Source organism: Prosopis cineraria, unplaced genomic scaffold (assembly GCF_029017545.1).
Source record: "Prosopis cineraria cultivar Desert tree isolate PC_DT_omini unplaced genomic scaffold, ASM2901754v1 PC8, whole genome shotgun sequence".
NCBI classification, from domain to species: Eukaryota; Viridiplantae; Streptophyta; class Magnoliopsida; order Fabales; family Fabaceae; genus Prosopis; species Prosopis cineraria.
This window is the reverse complement of record NW_026555339.1, coordinates 22,545,326-22,551,642: the sequence shown is the minus strand read 5'-3', so window position 1 is coordinate 22,551,642 and position 6,317 is coordinate 22,545,326. Positions and strand designations below refer to the sequence as shown.

The window sequence follows — 6,317 nt, the reverse complement described above, 5'->3', positions numbered from 1 at the left end:
TATGACTTTTTGTGTTACATAATTGTTAATTTTTTTATTATATTTGTCCATTTAATAATTCAAATATATACTCAGTTCAACTTGATTTTTTGATTAGGACGGAAGCATTATTTGATTTGCATATGACACCCTCCTTTATCTAAAACACAAACTTCAATATTCTTTCCGTGTGCCATTAATTTTTAACTCTCAAACAAGAATTTTTAAATTTGTGAGAAAATATATGGGTGCCCACAAAAGAGACGCAGTGATTCAAATTTTAGTTCCGTGATAAAATAAGACCTGATGCTCTCATTCTGTGCCATTACTTACAAATTAATAGCTACAGGACCTTAATCTTTTAAGTTCTAACAGATTCTTTAAAAAAAATTTACATAGAAAATTACACACAATGCATGGAATTCGTTTTTTTTTTTTTTGTTTTGTCTTGTTTTATTCCTTTTTTATTTATTTTGCATTTTTTTTAACGATCTGGAGTTAATATTTCTCTTATTTGGACAGATAGCATAAGGAGTAAATTTCACTGACACCAGAGATTATCTCCTTGACGTACGAAAGGCAAAAAGGAAACCTCTTCCAATTAAATTGCTACATATACAAAGATTAGGATTCAAACCCCCAACCAATTATTTAAGTGACGAGAGTTCTTATAACACACGCCAACTTTAGTTGATTAGCAGCTAATTCCTTTTATTTGAATAGCAATGGAAGAGTATAATCAATTTCTTCAGAATGGATCTCTTTCACATTTCCCTACCAACGAGCTTCTAGAAAACCACCACCTGAATGATGATTCTTTACTGACCAGTCAACCTGCAGAAAATCAAAATTCTCGTAACAACATAGGAGATGATGAAAATAACAATCTCATATCCTTGGATCAATTGGACGCTCAGCTGCAAAGGTTGCGAATAGATTCTGCAATTGAAGGACTACATGGAAATAGTACAAACCAGCAAACCCTAGTTGGAAACTCAAGGATCAGACCAAGTCTTGTTAATCATGAGGTACCATACGGGCATAATAATAATATTATTATTATAAACCATCAAAACCTAGCTGGAAACTCTGGGATTATTGGACCAAGCCATCTGCATGAAGGACAACTTCATGGAAACAATAGAAGCCAACAAGTCCAAGTTCAGAACTTTGGCATTGGACCAAGCCATGAAGGCAACAGTACAAGTCAGCAAACCCTAGCCAGAAACTTTGGTATTGGATCATGGCATGGTTATGATTCTTCTACTTTGGGAAGAATATTGATGAGACAGCATCTATATAATACCATAACATCACTAGAAGCTATGAGGGGAAGGGTGGTTTCAATGTCAAAAGATGAAGATGGGAGTGAATTTTTGGTGAGATTGTTGGATAGGCAGAACCCTGGAGATGTTGAATTCATTTCAAGAGAAGTGATAGATCACTTACATGATCTAATGATGGATCAGTTTGGAAGTCATGTAATTCAAAAGATTTTTGATGTGCTCACCGTGGATCAGACCACCTCATTTTTTGAATCAATCACTCTCAATCTGCTCAAGTTTCAAACTGTTTGCACAAATTGTATCGGGTATGCCATTTTTTTTTAAATCAAACTATACATACCTTTGTTTCATTTTATGACTTATATCACATGAAATTAAATTATTTAAAATTAAAATTATTATTTATTGTAAAATATATAATTTCAACAAAAAAATCACTTAATTTTGATATATTTTATTGTTGTTTTGGCTTTTAATTATTCAATATATTTTTGACTTTTTTTTTTGTTGCAGAAGTAGAGTTATACAGAGCATGATAGATCATTTTACAATACAAAGTCAAATACTTCTCTTTACATATGCTCTGAAGAGAATTGTTGTCCCATTGGCCACTTCCCAATATGGCAGTTATGTCATTCAGCATTTTATTGAACGATGTCCCCCTCCTTTTAAAACGGTAATTAATATTAATACAACTCTTGATCCCTTAATTTTTTTCATATACACTTATTAACATGTATATATATAATTAAAATAAATGTTGTACCTACACTTTCACTATTGAACTGAATAACTCTTCTTATATATATTCAGAATATTTTAGATGTAATGGCATTCGAATGCACTCGAATTGCCACAGACAAAAAAGGTTGTTATGTTCTTCAAAGATGTATATCTTCTACTACGACAGAGTCTTCTCTCTTGTTAATTTGGGCAATTAGCCAGCGTGCATCATTTTTAGCACCACATAAGTATGGGTAAGTGTGTCTTAATTCTTCAACACAACTTTCTATTATTTAATCTCTCATACACACACATAAAAACAAGTTCACTCTTTGACATGAAATAATTAAATAAATATTTGTAAGCAAATTATGTTGTTATTTATATGTCTACAGGAACTATGTGGTGCAATATGTAATTGAGATGAGGATGCCTGGACTTGATGAAGAGATAGTGAATCAACTCAAAGGTAAATATGTTGACTTGTCAATGGACAAGCATGCCAGTAATGTGGTAGAACATCTATTGCGATTCTCAGCTGACAATAATGTAGCAATTATTGTTCATGAGATCATGGCTAGCCCTAGATTTTTGTATCTTCTTCAAGATTCTTACGGCAATTATGTTGCTCAAAGATCCTTAGAATGCTCTACGGTTAGATTCAACTAAATCTCTCTGTCTCAATGTTTTTTATCCCTTAATTAAATCATATTATTGTAGTAATCTTTATATATTGTGTGAATACTAAGTCTTTTGTTTTGGTTTTGCAGGGACCTCTGTATCATACATTGGTGAACAGAATTTTGCAAAATTATAGAAATCTGTGTACTGATCAGTACGGAAAAAAGGTTTTAGAATTCATGTGTGGCAGACGCAGATTTCATCCACAAATTTGAATGATTTTGAAGAAAATGTGCATTGGATGCAAACCTTTAATGTACGGGTGAATTTGTTTTAATTTGTTATTAGTTAGTCATTGTTTTACTTAGGGGGTTATAGATAAGTGTCTTAGTTGGTATTTGTATAGTTTTACTAAATTCTCAGCATAGTTTGTAGATCTTAATTTTTTTTTTTTTTGCCAATAATTTTGGAGCACTTATTATTTGAAATTTATATAACAATTTTTAAAGCTTTTTGATGTCATATATGTTCTTGTTTCACTTTAAAAATATATGTGATAGATGTTCTTGAATTATTTGATATATTAAAACTTGGGAAGCTGATTGATTACAATTGTTGGGATAGTAAGGGTTTGAAAACTTGTCAATAGTGAATGTTCGACCAGATCTCTGATGATGATGATTGCTTAGCATGCAAGTTACAGGCAAAGCTAAGGTTACTTCGCAAAACCATTTGTTTAAAGTTGTGCAAAGAAGAGCACAGTGAGGGATTAAAAGCAATAAAATAATCAGAAAAGTAGAAACAAAACCATTTGTTTAAAGCAAACTAATAGGTTCAGTCAATAATTGAAGTTGATCCGAACATCATAAATCCTTGGAATTAAGCAGTAAAATAGTTGAATACCTGAAAAGCACATTATGATCCGTTCTGCTTCATTCTGCAAACATGACGGCACTGAAATTGGACTTTCAAGGTCAGATTAAGAGAAGACAACCCACACCACTAGAACCTTCAAAGCGGGAGGTCAGCACCTTAGATCCACAACAGGTTTCTTCTTGTTCAAAGTAATGCCTTTCTGCATAATTAATACATAACATATATCCCAAAAATATTTATTTAAAATGAAAAAATGCCATCATGATACAGTTAGCTATAATCATTGATTTCACCTACCCAATATAAAGTTCTTTTTTGTCAGCCTTATTGCACAACATATAGGGGTCACAATTAACTCAGGCAATGATACACACACACACACACACACAAATACATAGATTCATCTATGAGCATACTGAACTGTACTGGTATATAGATTCACTGCAGGACTAGATCATAAAATTTCATTGAGTTTGGAGCCATTGGTTGCTGTGTTAGTCCTTTTATTCCTTAGTTATACACTGTGCCACCTTATCTCCCACATTCAGGCTCCACATCTATCTTTCTCTCTTTTCACTTCATTTGCAGTACACTTAAAAATTAATGTCGACTTTGACTCCATGGAAGCTTCGTCGATCATTCAGCACAATTTCACTGGAAGACACGCCCTATTCAGGAGCTATCACAAAGAACAGGGATTTTGTTATGAGAGACTGGATGATCCTCTTCAATTATGTATATAGAGAAGCTAAGAAGTGTGTTGATCTGCTCGCCACCAACCTTCTCGCGACAACTTAGATATCACTACCTTCAATACACCCACTTTATGTGGAAACCTTATGGTTTCTAACATGACCTAATTTGTTTTGTCTTATTTCAAGGTCTTTCTGTGGTCTTGTATTTAAAAAAAAAAAAAAAGCGCCAAAAGACATATACACGCGAGAAAGTTTGGTCCAGTGACATCATATAAACAGAGCTATATTGACCAAAGTTCTCAAGAATTCTAATAACTTGCTGTCATGCATAGTTTAGATCATTAGGGTCATGTTTGGAATGACAGGAGGTCGAGGAAATGTGGCCATGTGGGTGCAGTTTTAATAAAGCTAATATCTTCATAGGATAAAATATTCTAAAGAAACAAGCATAATAACCTTAATGGGTGTGATTATCAAATATTTTTGTTGGATGCAATTGATATCATTGCAGTTGAGCTCATCTTTAACCAGTAGAAAATGAATAAAATACACTCAATAAATCCATGAACCAGAACTACCAATTTCCAACAAATATCTCTTGGGTGTTTGTAAATTAAGAAGAGCATGAGTTAGGTATGTGTCAAATGTAGAGACAACATAAAGACAACCAAAAATCAATTGCCAAATCCAGCTCATGATACAGCAATATGAATGTATTAGCATCCTTAAGGGAAAAAAGGTTTATAGCATTAAATACATCACACCCCAAATAAGCCCTCATTTGAAAGGGAAGCATGGATGGCCAAAACAAGAAATTGAACTCATTGAATAAACTATACAAAATGAGGGTCCTTATAGCAACACGAATTGGATTATTTTAGGGAACGCAAAAGACAAAGAGGTGAATGTGATGCAAATTTGAGGAGCTGAACAAGGGTTTTACAGTACGATTAAGAATTAAGAAGGTGAAGTTGAGAGTAGGTGGGAATAAAGAGAGAAAGATACCTCACTGAAGTGATGATGAGCAAGCTGAGTGAGCGGTGAGAGATGCCGGGTGAGAAGCGAAAGCACAAGAAAGGGAGCACTGCAAGACCCTAGATTTGATTTTTTTTTTTTTAATTTTAAATCATCTAATTTGCTGGGGAGAATTTTATTAACCCATGATGTAATTAAATCAGTCTCAGTAAATTTTGAAATTACACTATTGAATTAAAGGATTTAATTGAAATTACATTTTGTGAAAAAATTATTAAAACTCTCTCCAATTAAATTTTTGTAACACAAATAAAGTCTCAAATAAGTAACATTATTAAAATAATAAATTAAATTATAGTTTTGACAACTCCACTTTAGATTAGTTATAAAATAATATTGAATATGGAAAATGCATATATACTATGACAAGTTTTTTTATTGAGCTAACAATTGAAATTACTCAAATAGTAAGTCAAGTTACAATTTTAACAAATGTACTTTATGTTGTAACAAAATAAGATTGAATGAGCAAAATATGTTGTTAACAATTTTTTTTATTGAACTTACAAATAATGTTACAAAAATAAAAAGTCAAGTTAAAGTTTTAATAAGTTTGCCTCATGTTATTACAAAATAATATTGAATATGTAAAATGTTTACTTTAACAAGTTCTTTTATTGAATTAACAAGTAATTTTATCAAAATAACAAGTCAAGTTAAAAAAATTTAATTGAGGTTATTTTAGTTATTTTCTTATAAAAATGTAATTTTAATTTAATCCTTTGATTCTAGAGTGTAATTTTACAATTGTTGGGGACTTCTTGGGAATAAAGTCACATCTCTAGCCCTATAATGAAATTCTCCCTAATTCATATATGGTGTTTGTTTTTTTTTTTTTTTTGAACTTTTGGAAATTCTCTACAAAAACATGTATCATTCTTTCGGGGGAAAAAAGATTAGCACTCTCCAAATTGAATTCTTGCGTTTGTTTTTTCAAGAGGGCCAGTATCAACTTGGCCCACATATAACGTCTAAACTACTCAAATTTCCTAATGAAGATTTGCAGTAAAGTGGATTAGCAATTATAATCAATTATATCCATGACTTCATTCCACATGTAGCTAATTATACTAGCCAGTTTTCTAAATTGCTAGAAAAGAAT

General features: G+C 31.9%; 1 long non-coding RNA gene across 1 annotated transcript; it reads right to left on the bottom strand.

Annotated features, from left to right (window-relative positions):
• Positions 1 to 622: 622 nt before the first annotated feature.
• LOC129317148 (uncharacterized) lies at positions 623 to 5,263 on the bottom strand. Its single transcript, XR_008594951.1, has 3 exons — positions 5,186 to 5,263; positions 3,513 to 3,684; positions 623 to 813 (listed from the first exon to the last, which is right to left on the bottom strand). It is a non-coding gene; the product is annotated as an uncharacterized LOC129317148 (long non-coding RNA).
• Positions 5,264 to 6,317: the final 1,054 nt, after the last annotated feature.